This window comes from Trachemys scripta, chromosome 24 (assembly GCF_013100865.1).
Source record: "Trachemys scripta elegans isolate TJP31775 chromosome 24, CAS_Tse_1.0, whole genome shotgun sequence".
In the NCBI taxonomy this organism is placed as follows: Eukaryota; Metazoa; Chordata; order Testudines; family Emydidae; genus Trachemys; species Trachemys scripta.
The window spans coordinates 6,855,291-6,876,984 of NC_048321.1; the positions used below are offsets into that span (position 1 = coordinate 6,855,291).

Below are 21,694 nucleotides of genomic sequence, written 5' to 3' on the forward strand. Positions count from 1 at the left end.
GTCAGATGCTCAAGCTGTGTGTCTCCTCCAGGCAATGCAACAGCACCCCCAGAGAAGAAGCTCAAAGGAGCAGTCTCTAAAAAGCGAATGCATCAGGTGACACAGACATGGCATCTGAGGTTTAGAGTCCTTCCCATCAGCCAGACTTACTGACAGGACTTCCCCAGCGGCAGAGTGAAGGTTGCAAGGAGGGGCTGGTGTGCACCTCGGTATTTCCTAGTTTTCAGAGGTTTAAGTAAGGGGGCCCCCCAACGTTCTGGAAAGGCACGAGGCTGGACAGACTTAACGCTGCAATAACAAAGTTTTTGGGCACTGAATTTCCCTAGTTGTTTGGGGAAGAGAGGGGGAGTGAGGGCACATAAATGAGGGGCGCAAGGAGGCTTCTGGGAGCACCTCACTGCAACTCAGCTACCAGCTCTGCCCTCCTCCTTGGGGCAGAGATGGGCCAGTAGGGCTGGAGTGGCTCTGGGGAGGAAGGAAGGTAGTATGCAATGGGTTCTGAGCAGCACATCGACCATTGGGAGGCAGCCAGGAAGAGTGGAGGGGAGCCCCAGCTGCTGCACCCCCACTGGGGGCCAGAGTATTTGGAGGGGGTTCTGCATAACCCTCTGTAGCTCAGGAGGGTGCAGAGGTGTGAACTGGCCCATTGCTGCCTTCCTGATGCCCCTTTGAACATGCTGGAATCCAGCAGTCACAGCTACCTGTTGTTGTTTGATCGCACTCAGGAAACAGGCTCTGTCGATCCTCATACACCCCATCTCTCTATTGATCCCCATATGTATCTATCGATCCTCATACACCCCATCTCTCTATTGGTCCCTGTATCTATCGATCCTCATACACCCCATCTCTCTATTGATCCCTGTATCTATCGATCCTCATACACCCCATCTCTCTATTGATCCCTGTATCTATCGATCCTCATACACCCCATTTCTCTATTGATCTCTGTATCCATCTCTATTGATGCCCGTATCTACCCATTTATCCCCCCCCACCTCTCTCCCGCCTCAGCCTGCCCCCTCACGCCCCGCCCCCGAGGAGCGGCCGCGCGGTGGCAGCAGTGGGGGGCGTGGCCTCTGGCCGGAGCCGCCCCTGCCCGCCGGCCCCGCCCTTCCTCCCGGCGGCGGTGGCTGAGGCCTCGCGCGGCCCATCGGTTTCTCCGCGGTCGACTGCTGGGGCTTGACCAGCCTCTCGCGCGGCGGCGGCGGCGGCGGGCACGTCACTTGGGCAGGGCGCGCGTTGCCCGGCGCCTGGCAGGGGACCGAGAGGCCGCAGGGAGCCCGCTCCCGCTCCCGCTCTTCCACAGGTGAGGGCGAGGGGGGCCCGCCGCCCCGGGCGCCGCGAGGCGAGGGGGGGGGGCGCCTGGCAGCGGCGCCTGAGGGGAAGCGACTTGCGGCGTTTGACGAGAGTTGGCTGCAGGGTGGGGTTTCGCCAGGCGGCGTCTCCCCGCCCCGGCCCGGGGGAGGAAAACAACGGCCCCCGCTAGGGGGTATGTGCAAGGGGGTTTGGGGAGCCCCCCCATGTGCCGGGGGGGCTCCCCAACCCCCCATGTCCAAGGGGGGGCTCCCCAAACCCCCTTGCACATACCCCCTNGTTTGGGGAGCCCCCCCTTGGACATGGGGGGTTGGGGAGCCCCCCCCGGCACATGGGGGGTTGGGGAGCTCCCCCCCGGCACATGGGGGGTTGGGGAGCCCCCCCGGGATATCCCCCCCTTGGACATGGGGGGTTTGGGGAGCTCCCCCCCCGGGATATGGGGGGGTTTGGGGGGTTCTCGATTTCTCCCTGTCTTTTGTGTGTGGAAGTAATTTAAAAAAGAAAAAAGGGAGGGGTGGTTTCTGCAGCCCCCCCCCCCCTTGCCAGGACTAATGGCTTCAAACGGGCTTTGGTGCGTTTCAGCCAGTGGCCGCCCCCCTGAAGCGTTCCCAAGAAACTGATCCGTGGGGGGTGGGGAAGGGGGGCCGTTTTGCAGTCGGTCCCTCGCTGCCGATTGCCTTGGCTGGACGAAAGCGTTCCCTCCCCCTCCCACCCCATTCCTCGGGATCCTGTCCACGCCCTGGTCCTCGCTTGGGCGGGGGGGGGGGGGGTTGCGAAGTTTGTTTGCCAAAGCGGGGGGGGGGGGGGGGGTCCATCGGCTCTCCCGTTTGCAAGGGAGACTCTGGCGAGGTGACGTGGGCCGGCGGGGGGTGCGAGGCCTTTCTCGCTCCCCTTAAAATGAGGGAGTGCAGCGGGCTGGGTGGATCATGCACAGCAAGTAAGTTGGAGGAGCGGTTGTTAAAGTATCTTACCCCCCCACCTCCGCCCCTGCTTGATGGGTAGTGCCTCATGGAGTTTGGACGATGCCGTTTGTGCGCTTTAATTATTTTCCAAGTAGTCTATGGTCTCTTCCCCACCATACTCCCTACATTTGGGGCACATGCTTTCTACGTTTATAAGGCTTTTATTCATTTGCTTCCAGTTTTTTGGGGGGGGGGGGGTGGAGGAGGGGAGAGGCACCAGCCCTGCCCTCAATCTTGTTGCTGTGGTGAGTTTGAGACCTTTCCAAAGCACTCGGTTCTGCAGAACGCTTAATGTCACTGGGAAGGTTGGCGGGGAGCATGTTTTCCAAGGCCTCAATTACCGGAGTTTATCTTGTTTTGACTCTTCAGTTGTTAAACAGCACATATCTCTGCTGAGTCTTTTTATGTTTTTTAAGCTCCTGGGCTGCTGACTTCCCGCTTTCTGAATTCCAGGAGCCGTAATGTGACTTGCCAGTTAACGAGTCTGAGTCAAAGCGGATTGTAGTCTGTGGAAAAGATTCCATATCACGCATTAAGTTCTGGATAAATGTTCATCTTCAGACACCCTGTGTTTTGGGGGGATTGAATCAGAGAGGATGTGAACTTTTAATGGGGCTTAAGGGGATGGAAAAATGCAAATTTAATAGCAGCTGGCTCCTAACTCCCCTAGGGTACTCTGAAAACCCCAGTTTTATGTGGCTCAGGAAAGACCACACAGCAAGTTGGACGCCAGGGAAATTCCTGGCTCCCAGCCCCATGCTTCGTCTGTGAGTACATTCTAGCATTCAGTAAAATAGGTTTCATTATACAGAATCTGAGGCTGCCTTCCAAAGTAAGATAGCTGGATCTCTGGGCTCTCTCTTAAACAGAACGAAAGTCTCTGTTTGTAATGTTCATTGATTCAGCAATACAGGTTCTCAATTACCATATTTTGGGGGTGGAGGGAGGAAAGGGGGACAGGAGCCCAGAGTGTCAGAACCCTTGTTGACTCTGTACGAAACAGGACAGTCAGAATCTGCAATAATTTTCCTTATGGCACAAGATCAGCAGAATAATGTAACAATCTAGGAATAACTTGAAAGGAAGGATGGCCCCGTGGTCAGGACACTAATCTATGACTGGGGAGATCGGTTTAATTCCCTGCCCTGCCGCAGACTTTCTTTGTAACCTTGGGCACATCACTTAGGAAATCAATGGAAGTTAAAAGCCTAAATACATTTGAGCATCTGGGCCTTAGTTCATCTGGGCCTGAGGGTCCCCACTGTAAAATGGGGGTGATCCTTCCTCACAGAGGGTTTGGGAGGATAAATAGGATAAAGATTGTGAGGTGCTCAGATACTACAATAATGGGGGCCAGATAAGGACCTTAAGTTAGAATGTCAAGTATCAGAGGGGTAGCTGTGTTAGTCTGGATCTGAAAAAAGCAACAAAGAATCCTGTGGCACCTTATAGACTAACAGATGTATTGGAGCATAAGCTTTCATGGGTGAATGCCCACTTCGTCTGACAAAGTGGGTATTCACCCATGAAAGCTTATGCTCCAATACATCTGTTAGTCTATAAGGTAGAATGTGTAACCTGCCTGATGCTATAGTAATTCTTGGGCACCTTTTAAAATTAGTCTATTCTGTACAGAAATAAGTCAGTGAATTTCTGGCCAAAGGAGGCATGTTGATAGCTGTGTTAAAGGGGGTATGTTTCTACCTTTGAGATAAAGGTCTCGCCTCTAATCTTGTTTTAACCAGGGTCATCCTAGTTCTAGTTTATATTTACTGGGGAGCCTGAATCTTTGGCCTTGTTCGTGGTGGCTCCAGCTGACAACCCTGGCACTGAGCAAACCAAAACACTTTAAAAGCAACAGTTTCTGATTCCAAGTTCATCCCAAAACAACCCTCCTCTCCATTCCCATCTAGATGGATTAATTCCAAGGAACATTATTTATACAGCAAATCTTGCAAGGCTCTCAGTGGAAAATGGTACTTGATTTTCTCTTTCCTCTTTGTCATCATAACTGGAATTATAAATATTCCCTCTTTAAAAAAAAAAATATAACAACTTGGCTGAGTGAGCAGAATCTTGTGGGGGCACGTGCAGCACCTGGCACTTTGCAGAGATAGTTTAAAGAAGTGTTTTCTGCCACAAAGAGCTTTCAGTCTGAAGCAAATGTAGGATGCAGTATCATTACCACTTCTGTCTCTTGCTAGTGCTTTGGCCTGATCTTTTGGTCTGGTTTGAGCAGGGTGGTTCCTTGCACCCGTGTGGAACCACACTTTTGGGCTGGGATTTGTGTGGAGAGGTCAGATTGCAAGATTGGGGGGGGGGGGGGTTTGTGAGCACCCAGTTAACCAAACTGTTAATAATCCATGCATTTTCCCTCCCGCTTTCCTAGCTCTGTGATTTGAAGTGCTGGACAATCAAGACTCAACTGCTTCAGGTTAATTATTCACATCAGTGGAGAGTTTCGTCTGAGCTATCTATTTTTGAGTGTAGATTTCCCCCTTTTCCTCCCCCTCCCCAAATGACTGGTGACTTTTTTTTTTTTTTTTTTGATGCTTCTGTTTTTGGGCGCCCAACTTGAAACACCTTGGGCCAGATCCTCAGCTGGTGTCAACTGTCATAGCTCCATTGTGGCTATGGCAGGTACTTGAGACACTCTGAAATTCAAACCCCTTTTAAAACGCTTTGAGTTCGGTTCCACAAAGTGACTCATTGCTTTTGAAAATCGTGGCTTGGTTATTTTTAAGCCAGCAGGAGCAAAGCAGAAGTTGCCCAGATGTAATGTGTTAACTATGAAGACAAAAAGACTCTCTTCTCAATAAATCCCTACCTGTCACTCAGGAATTATAGGATGTCAGATGGGTTGAAAGAATTTTAAGAATATTGACCTGTCATCACTACTGCTCCATGTGTGTATGTTTACATAGGCTGATCTGTTTCACTTTTGTTTTTAGGTACTTTTACTTTCTGGTTCTCATGCCCCTTGGATAGCTATTTGGTTGGAAATCCATGTGTGGTTTTTCAAAAGCACTCAAGGCCCTGATCCTATAAACACTTACACACAAACTAAACTTTTTACTGTTATGAGTAGTCCCATGAATGTGTTTTTAAAAAAACATGAAATGAAATCAGGAGGCAAATAAACAGAACTCAACACTTAGATTTCAAAGTGCTTTGCAAAGGAGGTATCATTATACGGACAGGGAAACTGAGGCACACAGATGGGTAGTGACTTGCCTGAGTCACCCAGCAAATCAGTGGCAGAGCCAGGAATAGAACGAAGCCTCCTGCGTCCCAGTCCAGTGACCTACCCAGTAGGCTGCACTGTTGGGTTCTGTTGATTTGCCTTCTGTGGTGTGTGTGTGGTGTATTTTGTTTTTGTTTTGCCATTGGGGGTCATGTTCTCAAGCTTTTCTCTGCAACCACAAGGGCTAGAAGTGATAGATTCTCATGTAACCTCCTGACTACAGGACCAGGGCCTTTTTGAACAACAATTATCACAAGACTCATGATTCAAATTGCAAGAATCGGCAACACTTCTTTGCAAATAAATCCTATTGCTCCCTTCTAACCGTCTGAAAGCCTTCTCCAAATAACTCAAAAACCACGTGTGTGAATTTTTATGTATGTATATTTAAAAAAAAAAAAGGAAATTGTGGAGGTAATGAAACATCACTGCTCTGTTGTAACCCCACCCTGAGCTCTTATCTGTAAAGTTGTCTACTTAAATCAGGATGCCTTCAAGTGAGGACAGAGGTGTTGGCATCTTAATACTGCAGCGCACATGAGATGCCTTCTGGTGCTGTATAAATAATAATGCCACTTAAAAAAAAAAAAAAAAAAACCCTGCTAACCCTAAATTTGGAGACTAATCTTAAATTGATGATGTCCCTTTAATTCTGAGGAGCATCACTGCCAATGATTCAATGATTCATAGATTCTAGGACTGGAAGGGACCTCAAGAGGTCATAGAGTCCAGTCCCCTGCCCGCATGGCAGGACCAAATACCGTCTAGACCATCCCTGATAGACATTTATCTAACCTATGCTACAGATTTCCCTGGTTTTGGGGATCACAAGCACATAATCTCATTCATTCATTCATTCATTTTTTTTAAATTAAAAAAAAAAAGCATGGAATTAGTTAAACAAAACCCAAACTACTTGAGTAAATTCCAAATGCAGCTGATAAGCTTTTTCATAGCCTGCAGCTGCGTGTCTGCCTCTGTTTAGATCTCTGAATCCAGCTCTCTGCTCAGTTAGTTGCTTACATTCTTTGACCGACAAAAATCTCTTTTCTTAATGGTCTGGCTCTCTCTAGCTCATCTGCCAGCGAGCTGCACAGCTCTCCATCAGAGTGGCTTTGTGGTCTAGTGGGTAGGGCACCAGTCTGAGACTTGGGAGACCTTGGTTTTCTTCCCAGCTCTGCCACTGATTTCCTGTTTGACCTTGTGATTCCCTTTTCTGGGCCTCTCTTTTCCATTTCCACCCATTGTCTGTCTGCCTAGTTTTTGTTTGTTGGGCCCTGATCCTGCAAACGCTTCTTATCATGTGCCTAACGGTGACTCATGGAGGTAAAACTAAACATGTGCATAAGTGCTGGTAGGATCGGGGCTTTACACTGGAAAGTGGGGATGATAATCAGTCCTTGTCTGTCTGGTCTGTTTAGATTGGGGGCTCTTTATGGGCAGGGTGTGGTCCTCACACAGTCTGTGCAATGCCCTGTGTGACAGGGCCTTTATTGGGGTCTCAGTGTGCTGCTATGACACACTGAAGCAACAATGAGGATGCTATTTTGGCAATGAGTTTATCAGTCGGTTTACTCTTGATTAGCATAGGATGGAGGGTTTTTTTTGTAGACTAGTTTAGGTAGCCAGTCTAAGCATCTGAGTTCTGTGGGTCTTGTGCTTATGACTAAGTGCTGATGTGAAGCAGTCATAATTCTCCTATTTTATTATTTGCATCATAACAGTGCCTAGAAGCCCCAACTGGATCAGGGTCCCATTGTGATCAGTACTATACATAGAATCATAGGCCTGGAAGGGGCCTCGAGAGGTTTTTTAGTCCAGTCCCCTGTACTCAAGGCAGGACTCAATATTATCTAGACCATCGCTGACAGGTGTTTGTCTAACCTGCTCTTAAAAATATCCAGTGATGGAGATTCTGCAACCTCCCTAGGCAATTTATTTCAGTGCTTAACTACCCTGACAGGAAGTTTTTCCTAGTGTCCAACCTAAATCGCCTTTGCTACAATTTACGTCCATTGCTTCTTGTCCTATCCTCAGAAGTTAAGAATATTTTTTCTCTTTCCTCCTTGTAACAACCTTTTGTGTACTTAGATTGTTACCCCCCCCCCCCCCCAGTCTTCTGCAGACTAAACATACCCAAACTCTAAACCAACCCAACATGCATGTAGTGCGACAAAGTCCTTGGCCTGAATTCCTTAGACAAAGGTGGGAGAAAGAAATAATTATCCTCTTCCCTTTAGAAGAGAAACTGAGGCACAGAGAGGCCAAGTGACTTGGGCTGGGAATTAGACCTGGGTCTTTTGAGTTCCTGTCCAGTGCCTGAACCATTTGCTGCCCAAACTTTTGGAAATGTCTCATCAGCCAGGTGTGACAGTGGGACAATTGGAACGGACCAGAGCCATACAATGGTTGGATGTTTATCTTTTAAAAACACCCCAAGCATTGAAGAAAAGTTCTAGTTCAAACGGGAATTAATTCGGGGCAGTTTTTGGGCCTGTGCTATTCAGGAGGCCAGACTAGATGATCACAATCTTGGAATCTATGAATCTATAAATGAAAAATGAGCTGAAAAGCATATTAACTGACTTAATGATGCTGCTTTAGTCATCCCATCCCTAAAATGGACCGCAGCACTCGTTAACTTTTGCACTCCCCTGAGCTAAAGGGATTGGCAGAAGAGTAACTGAGGGATTGATTTCCCCTCCCCCCCCCAGGCTCTTTCTTTAAATATATTTTGTAAGTAGCTATTTTTGCAAAAATTCTGTTAGCGATCTAGGGAATCTCACACAGTGTTCATTAAAAACTAAAATACTTCTGATTAGCTGTACGGGTTAGTAAACAAACCAAGCAATAAGGAAGGAGGTGATCAAAAGTACCCCAGGGATTTAGGGACCCAAGTCGTATTGGCTTTGGATGGCACTTGTGCACCTAAAAATCCCTTTGATGCTTCTGGAAAATCTCCCTTTACATTGTTGTTAATACGATGAGAGGCCCTGTGGCCTGGTATGTAGGATACTAGACTGGGTCTTGGAGCCCTGAGTTCTATTCCCAACTCTGCCACTGGCCGGCTGGGGGTCTTTGGACAAGTCACTTCCTGTCTCTGTGTCTGTTTCCCTGTGCGTTGAATGAGGAGACAGGGATACTGACCTCCTCTGTAAAGCGCTTTGAGATCTAGAGAGGAAGGGAGTGATGTGTAGTGATTAGAGCCATTTGAGAGATCAGACTCCTGGGTTCTGTTCCTGTCACCAGGTTGGATATGTGACATCAGACAGGTCACTTCCCCTTCTTGGTGAGAGACAGCCCCTGTCCCAAAAAACTTTTAATCTAACCCATCTATAAAGAGAAGATAATGCCCACCCACCTTCCTCTACTAAACCAGACCATGGTCTGTTGGGCACAGCAGTGGGCTGGGTGCCAAGACCCCCTGAGTTCTAATCCTGGCTTGGCCACTGACTCGCTGGGCGACCTTGAGCAAGTTGCTTCCTTGCTCCGTGCCTCAGTTTCCCTCATCCGTAAAATGGGGGTAGTGGGATTTTCCTCCCATACGAGGGGGTTGTGAGGCCAAATCAATGTTAAGCTCTTTGGGATCCTCTAATGCAGGGGTAGGCAACCTATGGCACATGTGCCAAAGGCGGCATGCGAGCTGATTTTTCAGTAGCACTCTCTCTGCCCGGGTCCTGGCCACCAGTCCGGGGGGGCTCTGTGTTTTGTTTTAATTTTAAATGACGCTTTTAAAACATTTTAAAAACCTTATTTACTTTACATACAACAATAGTTTAGTTATATATTATATACTTATAGAAAGGAGACCTTCTAAAAACGTTAACATGTATGACTGGCCCGCGAAACCTTATTTTAGAGTGAATAAATGAAGACTTGGCACAGCACTTCTGAAAGGTTGCCAACCCCTGCTCTAATGCAAGGTGTTAGGGGAGTAGGGCTGTAGCCTCAAGGGGCACCTGCCTGCCCTTCGTGCCTTTGATCGTCATCAAATCATAGAAATGCAGGGCTGGAATGGACCTCGAGAGGTCATTTGGTCCAGTCCCCTGCACTGAGGCAGGCCAAGTAAGCCTACAGAATCCCTGACAGGTGTTTGTCTAACCTGTTCTTAAAAACCTCTGACAGGGGTTCTACATCCCTGTTGGTAACCTGTTCTGGTGCTTAACTATGCTAATAGTTGGGACATTTTTCCTCCATTGCACCCCAGATGGTCTCAGCTGACATATGGCAGCTTTGATCCATGCCAGTTACAGCCCTTGCTCCCATTTGTTTTAGCAGCAGCATGGATTTCTTGCTGTTCTTTTCCCTCCCTCCTCCTTACAAATCTTCCTTACTTAGCAAAACTTCAAGACTGAAGAGGAGGGTGAGGAGACAGGCAAATAGAAACCAAGTTCCTTGGAAGAAGTGTCATTCCCTCCCCCGCAGTCTATTGAATCTTTAAGTAGACGAACTAATATTAGCTCTGGCACGGGGCAGGGCAGACCTCCCTGAGCCAGCAGGTCAATCAGGGGGCTTGGCGCACTCATCCCTTGTTTCACTGAAAGTAAAATATTGATTGTACAGCGAAGATGCCAGAGGCACTGATTTCCCAAGGCTGGAGGGTCATGCCAGTGGGGGCCTGTTCTTGGTTGTCATTCAAACCTGTAATTCCAGACTTCAAGATCCTTTCATGGGACAGCTCTGCTCCTCCCCTCTCGCTCATCCTCTCTCTGTGGCCTGATGGATAGAGCCTCAGGAGACCTGGGTTCTGTTCGCAGCTCTGCTGTGGGCCTGCTGGGTGACCTTGGGCAAGTTGCTTCCCCTCCCTATGCCTCGGTTTCCCCATCTATAGGATGGGGATAATGAGACTGACCACTTGTGTAAAGTGCTTTGAGATCTCCAGATGAAAATTGGTAGGCAAGAGCTAGAGCGGTGTATATACACAACCTCCAGCTCTTATCTAGTGCTTGTCATCTGGAGAGCTAAAAACACTTTACAAATATATAACATTCCATTGGTGTTTAGAGGCCGCAACTGAGATGTGGGCCCCATCATGTTAGATGTGGTACATTCACATAAGGTAAGTCTACACTGCAATAAAAGACCTGCAGCTGGTAGTTGTTTCAGTGTAATTGTTTGGGCTTGGGCTGGAGCCCGGGAGCTGGGACCCACCCCTTACAGTGAGTTTTCCGAGCCCAGGGTTCAGCCCAAGCTAGAACGTCTACGATGCTATTTTTTAGCCTTGCAGCCCGAGCCTGTGTTGACCTAAGTTCTGAGACTCTGGGTTTTTTTATTGCAGTGTAGGTGAACCCTCTAGGGGGTGGTCCCTGCTCCAAACAGCCAACCATCTAATGGACATGAAGTGGGACGGGAAATGGAGAGACTTGCCGAAGGTCAGGGCTGAGAATAGATCTCGTATCTCCTGACTCCCAGCCCGTGCTACCTCCCTGTGTGATGGTCCTATTAAATCTGTATTAGTGCAATGGGTTACATACCCCACCTGAGCTGGGATCTTATCCCTCCCCTCACTCTGGGTGCTACAGGATTAAATCTCCCCTGGTTGCATTTCGATTTGTACTGTGGTAGCTCTTAGACATCCCGTAAGTGCCCTTTTGTGCCTGAACTCAGAGATTATGGATTTAAGTGGGGAGGGGTCTGTGCGCTGGCTTTTTGCAAGGGGAGGATCTAATTTTCAGAGGTGCTGTGTCCCCGCAGCTCCCAGTGACAGCTGTAAATCAGGCCACTGATTTAGGTGACTCCTGTGAGGTCCCTGATTCTGGAAATCTCAACCCTGAACTGAGGAAAATCAGGACCCTGGTCTGGTTCCCTGATCCTCAGCTCTGGTTTCAGTCATCCAATGTCCTTTACTTAGTGAAACCCGAGAGTGCGGCCTGTTTGTGTTAGTGCCTAATCCTGCTTTGTGAGATTGTTTTCCTTCTTTGTCCTCCTAGTTCCTCTGCAGCGGGGGAGGGCGGCCAGCATAGCTGTATGCCCAGCACTGCCTTCCCTAGGAAGGCTGAAGCCTGGGAATTTAGCATCTGTGGAAGTGAGGATGTGCTAATGTCACCCGGGCATAGGGTAGGCAAGTGCTACTGCTCTGCTAAACCTCAGCCAGCAGCACTCCTTGCTCTTCCAGTCCTGTCTACACACTCCCACATCACTGCTGCTTCAATCCTAACTTGCAGCCTCTACTGCCATTCCTGCCCTGAATTCCCCCACCCCTCAGCTCTGCCAATGTTGTAGAAGTGCAGGTAACTACAGTGGCATCATAGACTATTGGGCTGGTGGTACAAGATGGGAATTCTACAACAAGTGGGAATATGGATGAATTGCCAAGAGGAGTACAAAGGAATAGCACAAGCATGTAGGGACAAAATCAGAAAGGCTAAGGCACAAAATGAGTTCTGTGTAACAAGGGGCATAAGAGGCAATAAGAAGAGGCTATTTAAATACATTAGGTGCAAGAGAAAGGCGGATGAATGCATAGATTCTCTACTTAGCAGGGAAGGAGAGCTAACAACGGACAAGGTGTTCAATGTCTATTTTGCTTCAGTCTTCACTAGAGAGGTATATTGTAATTGTAACCAGATATTTAACACAATTAATATTAGCAACAAGGGGGAGGGAACGCAAGCCAAAATAAGGAAATAACAGGTTAAAGAATATTTAGATAAGTTAGACCTATTCAAGGCAGCAGGGCCTGATGAAGTTCATACTAGGGTATTTCAGGAACAGTCTCAGAGCCCTTAGCAATTATCTTCCAGAACTCATGGAGGAGGGCTGAGGTGTGAATGGACTCAAGAAGGGAAAACATAGTACTGTACCTCTCTTTAAAAAGGGGAACAAAGACGACCTGGGGAATTATAGACAAGTCAGCCAAACTTGGATACCTGGAAAGATACTGGAATAAACTATTACACAATCAATTTGTAAGCACCTGGAGGATAATAGGATGATGATTAATAGCCACCATGGAATTGTCAAGAACAGATTAGGGTTACTGGCCTAATAGCTGGGGGAGAAGCAGTAGATGTGATGTATCTTGATTTTTAGTAAGGCCTTTGACACAGGCCTACATGACAATCTCAATAGCAAACTAGGGAAATGTGGTCTAGATGAAATTACTGTAAGGTGCATTTTGTAACTGGCAAAATGATTCCTCTAACAAACAAAAACATGAGCCCTATCACCTGCTTCAAGCCAAAGTCCAAAGGTGGCTATGTGACATCAAAGACAAGTGGTGACAAGAGAAGGCCTCTGAGATCTAGGGTTTCGTAGACTAGGATGACATGAGAAGTTTCTTTCAAGCAACAAAAGTTATATATGGGCCAAGCTCAAAAGGCCCAATCCCCTTACATTCTCAGGATGGCTCCACCCTTCTCAAGGACAATGCAGCCATTAAACAACTCTGGAAGGGGCATTTTGAGAGCCTACTAGACCGCAAATCCACGGTCTCTGAAGACGCCATTGAGTTTATTCCACCATGCTCAGCAATGGAACACCTTGCTGATCCCCCATCTTCTGAGGAAGTCTGGCATGCCATCACCCAGACAAAAAAATCACAAGGTACCAGGCCCAGACAACATCCCAGCTGAAGTTTTTAAAGCTGGTGAAACAATACTCCACCACAAACTTTGCTAGCTCCTTGACAAAATCTGGACCTCTGAAGAAATTCTACCTGACCTTAAGAACACCAGCATTGTTACAGTATTCAAGAAAGGGGACAAATCTTTGTGTGGGAACTACAGCGGTATTGCTCTCCTCTCAATTGCAGGGAAGATTCTTGCCCAGATCCTACTAACCTGTCTCCTTCCCCTTGCTGAGGAATTCCTCCCTGAATCAGTGTGGCTTCAGGCCATCCTGAGCCACAACCGACATGATCTTCGTGGCACGACAGATTCAGGAGAAGTGCAGAGAGCAACACCAGGAACTGTTTATGGCATTCATCGACCAAACCAGGGCCTTTCACTCTATCAATCGTGATGCCCTATGGAAGGTGCTGTGTAGGTTTTGGCCACAGAAATTCATTTCTATCAACAGACTACTTCATGATGAGATGACTGCCACCATTTTGTGCAACAGCTCAGAGACCAAACCATTTGCACCGGTGTCAAGCAGGGCTGTGTCATTGCTCCAACACTCTTCTCTATTTACCTTGCTGTGATCCTGATTCTCATTTGCGACCGCCTTCCTGACAGAATCTGGATGGCTAACTCCTGAATCTTCGATGTCTCCAAACAAAATCTAAAATCACAAAAATTGGCATCTCTGACCTTCAGTATGCAGATGACTGTGTCATTCTTGAACACCCAAAGGCCGGCAAAGCACCCTAAATCTTTTTGCAGATGCCTATCACAGCCTGGGTCTCTTTCTCAACATTGGGAAAACCAAGGTACTCTACCAGCCCTCACCTGCACAAACTACTCTTCATACTCCACAAATCACCATCAGCAGAGAACCCCTAGAAAATGTGGACTATTTGCCGTACCTTGGTAGCCACCTCTCCCAAACAGCCAGCATTGACACAGACATTGAATACAAGATCTGCTGTGCCAGCACATCTTTTGGAAGACTACTCAAACAAGTCTTCAGTGTAGGGATCAAGGTACCAAGATCTTGGTGTACAAGGCAGTTGTCACCCCCACCCTTCTCTATGGATGTGAGACCTGGGTAACCTACAGACGACATCTCAAGCGGCTGGAGTGGTTCCAGCAACTCTGCCTCAGAAGCTGGGAAGACCGACGCACTAACATCAGCGTTCTCTCTGCAGCCAACATCAGCACTATAGAAGCACAGGTCACGAAATACCAACTCCACTGGGCTGGCCACTGTATGTATACCTGACGCTTGCCTCCTGAAGCAAGTGCTCTTCTCTCAGTTAAGTCAGGGAAGAAGGGCTTGCGGAGGGCAGCAGATAAGTTTCAAAGACCTACTGAAAGTACATCTTAAAAAGGGAGGCATCAACCCAACAAAGTGGGAGGAGTCGGCACGGAACAGAACACAGTGATGCCACACCATACACCAAGCCACAGCTCACTTTGAGGAGAACAGACGTGCTCATGAAACAGAGAAGCGACAAAGGAGGAAAGAAAGGGCTCAACACTCCAGCCAACAACTATATCTCCTCCAAGATTACACCTGTCACTTCTGTGGGAAAATCTGCAGGGCAAGAATTGGGCTCCTTGGCCACTTAAAAACTCGCCGATGACCCACCCTCGGCAGACATCATCCTCGCATCGAGGGATAGCTGAAGAAGACGACGACTATAAGGTGGGTGCACAACTGATTGAAAAACCATTGTCAAAGAGGAGTTATCTGTGGTTCGCTATCAGATTGGGATGGCCTATCTAGTGGGTGCCACAAGGGTCAGTTCTGGATCCAGTACTAATCAATATTTTCAGTTATGACTTGGATAATGAAGTGGAGAGTATGCTTATAAAATTTGCAGGTGATGCCCATCTGGGACGGGTTGTTAGCACTTTGGAGGAGAGGATTAGAATTCAAAACAACCTTGACAAATTGGTTCAGAATCAACAAGATGAAATTATGTAAAGAGAATTGCAAAATACTTCACTTAAGAAGGAAAAATCAATGCGCAGCTACAAAATGGGGACTAACTGCCTAGGCGGTAATACGGCTGACAAGGATCTGGGGGTTATAGTGGATCACAAATTGAATCTGAACCAACGATATGATGCAATTTTTAAAAAAGGCCAATATCATTCTGGTGTGTGTTAACAGGAGTGTTGTGTGTAGGATATGGGAGGTAATTGTCCCACTCTGTTTAGTACTGGTAATGCCTCAGCTGGGGGACTGTGTCCACTTCCGGGTGCCACACTTCAGGCAAGATATGGACAAACTGGAGAGAGTCCACAGGGAAAGCAACAAAAATGATACCAGGTTTAGAAAACCTGATCTGTGAGGAAAGGGTAAAAAAAATTGGGCATGTTCAGTCGTGAGACAAAGACGACCGAGGAGGGACTTGATAACTGTCTTCAAATAGGGTAAGGGCTGTGCTAGATTGTTCTCCATGTCCACTGTGGGTTGGACAAGAAGTAATGGGTTTAATCTGCAGCAACGGAGATTTAGGTTAGATAATAGGGAAATCTTTCCAACTATAAGGTCAGTTAAATGCCAGAATAGGCTTCCAAAGGAAGGTGGTGGAATGCCCGTGGCTGCAGGTTTTTAAGAGCAGGTTAAAAAAACGCCTGCCAGAGATGGTCTAGGTATTCTTGGTCCTGCCTCTGTGCAGGGGGCTGGACTAGATGACCTCTCAAGGTCCCTTCCAGGCTGAATTTTGTATAATTTTATGGCTCCAGCATCGAGAGTAGCTACTCAGCTTGCCAAGAGGCAGCCTGCTGTAGCAGCCAGAGCTCAGACCTGGGAGCTGGGATGTCCTGAGTTACCTCTGTGTCTTTGAGCAAGACTCTCCCACTTTCTGTACCTCAGTTTCCCTAGCTATAAAACTGGAACTAATGTGTATCTCAGTGGAGAGGGACTGGGGCTTCATGTATTATTGAATGTTCGCTTGGTGATGCCAGTGTGAATAAGCATTAAGCCCTAGGGTTTCTATTGGCATCTCTCTGGGAGATGAGTGCATGCAGGTGGACAAATACCTGCTCTACATTGCAGATATTGGGCACTGGGGTAGCTGCACTAATGCAAACCCCTAATGTGTACGTGGGTTACACCAGCGCAGCACAGTTTCCGTCAGTGCTGTTAACCTGGCACAAACGGTGTCCACGCTAGGGAATTTGCAGCAGTAGCAACCATGCCGGGGAATGAATCCCCAGTTGACCAGGCCAGAGATCCCTGCAAAGTGGTCAGTTGATTCCTTCAGAGGGGATACCAGAGCATCAGTTACCAATCCCCTAAGCAAACACAGAGGAAGAATGGTCTGGGGCTGAAGGTGCTGGGCTGGGACTCGTGAGATTTAGGTTTTGATTCCCAGCTCAGCCACCGACTCCCTGTGTGACTTGTTTGGGCAAGTTAAATGCTCTCTCTGGGTCTTGGGTTCCCATCTGTAAAATGGAGATCCTTTCTCCCGCCCGTCTCTTGCTCTACGTTTGTGCAGCGCCTGGCACCTGAGCTGGGACCTCTGGGTGCTGCCATAATACACACACTAAAGTAGCACTGTTATGTATATTTAGGGGTTATCATGCAGTTCAGGGTATTGTCACAGCAGGGGAGATCAGTGGAATCCACTCCACACACTCATTGCTGATGGGTAGATTGGAATAGCTTTAGGGCAGTGACTTGTCGTCTTGTTCTGTGCTTTGTACAGCGCCTTGCGCCATGGGGTCCCTATTCATGACTGGGGCTGAGAGGTGCCGTAATACACCTAATAGTTTTACAGCAATTTCCTCCCCAAAGGTCATATCACTACTGGAAGGCCAGATCTAGACTAGAATCTTTTGCTGGTATAGTAATGTAGCTTAAGGGACTGATGATTTATTTAACATCTCTTCTGTACCAGCAAAACCGCAGTGCAGGCCCAGTTATTCCGGCATGAAAGTGGGTTTGTTGGTGTAACTGATTTTGATTGATATACGCCATACTGGCAAAAGCCCTCTTTTGCCAGTAGATGATGCATCTGCACTAGGAAGGTTTGCTGGTTATAGCTACACTGGCAAACCCTTTCTAGTGTAGACCTGGCTAAGATGTACACCTCTACCCCGATATAACGCTGTTCTCGGGAACCAAAAAACCTTACCGTGTTAAAGGTGAAATTGCGTTCTATTGAACTTGCTTTGATCCACCGGAGTGCGCAGCCCCGCCGGAGCACTGCTTTACCGCGTTATATCCGAATCCTTGTTATATCAGGTCGCATTATATCAAGGTAGCGGTGTACTGATTTCAGGACCATTATTTTTGTCCTTTTCTAACAGGTATGAAATCTTTCTGAAAATACAGCATTGCTCTATTAAAAATGATACCATGGGGTTCCATATTGACTGTTGTTTTCTTAGCTCTATTACGGTAGCCACTGTAATCTTTCATCTCGCTGATTTCAGCTCAGGTCCTGTTGTGCCAGGCCCTGTACAGATACAGTGAGAGCCAATTCCTGCCCTGAACAGCCTACACTCTAAATAGCTAGATGATGTCTTCTGGAGAGATTCTGCCAACCCCCCGGAGTGCTCAAATCTGATGAGGGTGGTTCAAAAAAAACCAAAACCATGAGACCGTAATAATGGGTTGTTTTTATTTACTTCCTGTGTCTTGGACCCTTATAGGGTCAATTGTCCAAGCTTTTCTCCACCATCATTTTAGCTAGAAACTTGCCTTCTTTTTTTTTAAATTGTGCTGAGATCACAGGACTCCAGGAGTTGGGGCTTTAAGGAAAAAAAGCAAGTCTCACAAAATATCCCTTAAAATCACGAATGTTGGCCGTGCTGAACTTGCTTAGTTGACGAGTAAAAATTGGGTGAGGGATATTGTTCTGTCATTCTTGCATTCTGGGATCTTCAGGGTGAAGACTAGGACTTCTTCTGCCTCAGGCAATCAGAGTTAGTTAATTCTGATGCATGAGCTAGATTTTGTTCTGGCTCTTGCTGTCACAGCTGTGCTGAGATTTTGCAATACTAATGGAAGAAAAAATTCATGCTGGCATTAGTGCATCAGTGCAGTTATGCCCATGCAAACACTTATCCTGGAGCAATTTAATCTGGTCCTGTATGGAAATAAGATGGATGGCATAAGCCTGGTTTACCTGCTGCAGAGCTCCTATATCGGGGTTTTGCATTGATTATACACATGCAAATGCCCTTAGTGACCTAAGGTCTTTTCTACACTACAAAATTCAGTTGACCTAAGTTAGGTCAATTTACAGCCATTGCAGTAATTATTGCGGTGTTCATGTCCACACTGCGCCTGCTCTGTCGATGGTGTGCGTCCTCACCAGAAGTGCTTCCACCGACTTAACTGTGTGGGGCACTGACAGTTGGAGTCCCCTGCCCCGAGGCCAACAGCCAAGAGGCGATGTAAATAATGCAATAGGTATTAAGTTGGTGTAGTGATCAGCTTACATCAGCGGTAGCGACATTGACCTAACTGTAATATAGACCAAGCTTCCAGTAAGGCGACTGAGTTTAAAGTCTGCGGCTGTGGGTGTGTATCCCCATCCCGAGTAGACTGGTTGAGTGGAGGAAGCTGCCGTTTGTTTTTTTTTTAACAGTGTCCCTTTAAAGGTGTGCCCATTCCATGGCCCTCTTGCTGTATCCTGGGGATTTTTCATCCCTGTTAGGAGGCAAGAAATGTTCAAAGTGGGAGACCCTGGTGCCAGTGTGTGCTGGTGGGTTGGAAGAATAATTCAGCTGGGTGGGGTGGGGAGATATTTGGCAAGAACGAATGTCCTCAAGGCAAACGCCTGCCACTTCCTATGGCTGCTTCGGCAGTGTGGGTGTGATCTGTGCGCTAGAGGAACGTTGGATCTGATGCACTGCTGAGTCAGGAGGGTTACCCAGGATTTCTGCCCGTGTCCCTGAGATCAGAATCTGACCCTTAGACATGCAGCGCGGAGAGCAGTTCCCACTAAGGCAGATCCTATTGGGTTTTTCTTCAGCACTCAGGGAGTCTTTTTACCCCAGGTCTCAGGTCGCGGAGCTAGGTTAATCATCTCTCTGTGACCCTCCAGAATGAGGGCAAAGTCCCTGAGCCAAACCTTTGGCCAACATGCCAGCAGCACAATAATTTCACAACCCTGTGGTGACTAGCTGGGTCAGGTGGGCTTGAGAATGTTTGCTGAATGATCTGGCGGATAAGACCTCCCCAGTGCCCAGCCGGGTGCTGATTCAAGGGCTAGGTGTGGATTTCCATGACAGCCTGCAGCTGATCCCGACTTGACAGCAGTGTCTATAAGTCACATGATACCTCCGCACCTCATTGCTGTCATAGTTTGGTCAATATATTTGTTGTTTGTTCTAAACCTGGATTGCAGTAGGGTAACCTCGGTTCCCCTCCTGAAGCTCTCCTGTTGCTTTAAGTGCTTGTAGAATTTTCCTTGTTCTGGCCTAGTTGGATGACCATGGGTGAGTCATGTCCTTCTGTACTTCAGTTTCCCCATCTGTACAACGGGGTAATGATGCTGACCTCCTTTGAAAATAGTTTGAGATCTGCTAATGGAAAGCACTAGATAAGCGCTAGGTACTAGTAACCAGTTCCTATCCTGAAGTGCTGTGTAGTGTTACCATATGGCTGTTAAGCACTAGCAGCTGCCACATTCCAATCCAGAGGTGGCTGCATCTTTATAGTGGCTGAAGGGAATTGGTGTAGATGGCTTGTAATTTTGTAAAAGGATTTGGGGCTTTCAAAATGATCAGGAAGGATGAAATCAAATCTTACGGCACCCATCTTCTGCATCTCCTTATCTGTGAGACCTGGCTGTGTATTTCAGATTGAATAAAGGAGCAGGGAATTCCGGAGAAGCGAAGGCCCTGGGCTGGGACTTAGGTGACTGGATTTCGATTCCCAGCTCTGCCACTCCTTTGGCTGAGGCCCTGAGTAAGTAAACTCCATGCTTAACTTTAAACCTGGCTTCAGAGGGACTGAAGCTTGTGCTTAAAGTTAGGCACATGCTTAAGGGCGTGCAGCACTTTAACTACATTGGTTTAGAAACGGCTACAGTTAAAGCGGTACAGCACCATAGCATGAGCCTTTGAGTGCCTTTATACCAGTACCACTGTGTCCACAGGTTGTTCCTATGGTGGCAAAAAATCCCACCCCTAACCAACTGAGTTAAACCTGAACAAAAAATGTGAATGGAGCCATGAATCTCTGGGCCTCAGTTTCTCATCTGTGAAATAGGGATCATAATCCTTCATTTGTCTGGCTTATCTGTTGAGACAATGAGCTCTTTGGGTCTCTTGTCCTCTGTCTGTGCAGCGCCTGGCACAATGGGGCCCTGATCTTGGCTGGTGTCTCTAGGCACCTGTAATTATTATTTATGTGCATTGTGGTATTGCTTAGGGCCTCCAGCCAAGGACAACAACCCACTAGTGTGATTAAGTCTGATATGCAGGGACTGTTTGAGACACGCGAGGGCTCTGCCAGCTTCTTTTGCCTTGGGTGCAAAAGTGAGTTCATAAATCAAACCTTACGCATCTTGCTCCTCGACTGTCTTTATAACAAACGCAGCCCTGGCCAAAGAACCATTCTCTAGAAAGGCACGTTGGCTCCTTCAGGGAGTTGATCTGTGACTTGTTCTCAACCCTGCCCAGTGGCTACTAATAACATAGCATCTCCTTGCAGCTGTTGACTGGAACTCCCTGGGGATAGGGATGGCATCACAACACGCGTGCAGATTCTGGAATGGCTAGTACTAGGGAAGTGGAACGGGCTGTGCACTTGGCCAGCCTGGCTTGAATCTGCACAGGTTTGTTGACCTATGGAACTTGCAGCAACAGCAAAGTAGCTTAGAAAAGGTTGGAAAGTGGGCAGGAGGTGATCTGCGTTCCTTGATGTGGTGGGTCCTTGTAGTAATCCCAGGTACAACTATGCATCTGGCCATTGCTTGAGCTACCAACTGGTGTTGCCCCCACCATTCCTGCAGAATTTGGAGCATTATTGGAGGTTGACTGGTATGAGATGGTGTTAGCAATGGGATACTGGAGAAACTGGTGCATTGTCTTGTTTCAGTTTGTTGCTTGTATTGCAGTAGTAGCTATACACCTTTTCATGGGGTCAGGCCATGTGTCCGCTGCCTCGGTTTCCCTTTCTTCGGCTCCCCAATGACAACACATAGATGCTTGTGAATCAGGAAACAGCCCTTCCTGGTGGGTGGCTTATTAAAATATCACACTGCAGTGTTAACGACAAATCCAGCGGGGCAGCAATGCTACAGCGATAGGACTCTTTCTGAGGACTTTGTTGGGGGACTCCCCACACATTCCACTGTGCGCCGTCTCCCCGCCTAGCCTGAGCCAAAACGTGTGACCTTAAGTCACTTCCCGGCCCTCCCTTAATGCCTGCAAAGCTGTTCAGCTGGCAGCGCTCTGCCCTTGTGTCTGTGTTCCCTGCAGCAGCCGTTTCAGTCCCTGTGCGATTCCCTGAGATGCCTGTCCTGCACCAGGCCATGGCATGGTAAACCTGTCTGCTGCCCCAGCTGGGGCCCAGTCCAGTGTCTGTGCTTTGCTTCTAACTATGGGGCTTCCACCCACCGAATGTTTGTGAGGGGTAGAAGAACTCGGGTTTGAGA

At 47.8% G+C, this 21,694-nt stretch overlaps 1 protein-coding gene across 2 annotated transcripts in view; it reads left to right on the forward strand.

The window, feature by feature from the left end:
• Positions 1-1,125: 1,125 nt before the first annotated feature.
• The window catches only part of CERS2 (ceramide synthase 2), a 48,531-nt gene continuing 27,962 nt past the window's right edge, over positions 1,126-21,694 (forward strand). Inside the window, exon 1 of one of the 2 annotated variants that reach the window (XM_034756762.1) lies at positions 1,126-1,309. The gene's annotated coding sequence lies outside the window, so the exon portion shown is untranslated. Of the gene's footprint in view, positions 1,310-19,979; positions 20,002-21,694 lie in introns of those variants that run through there. The other variant, XM_034756763.1, reaches the window with a different exon arrangement.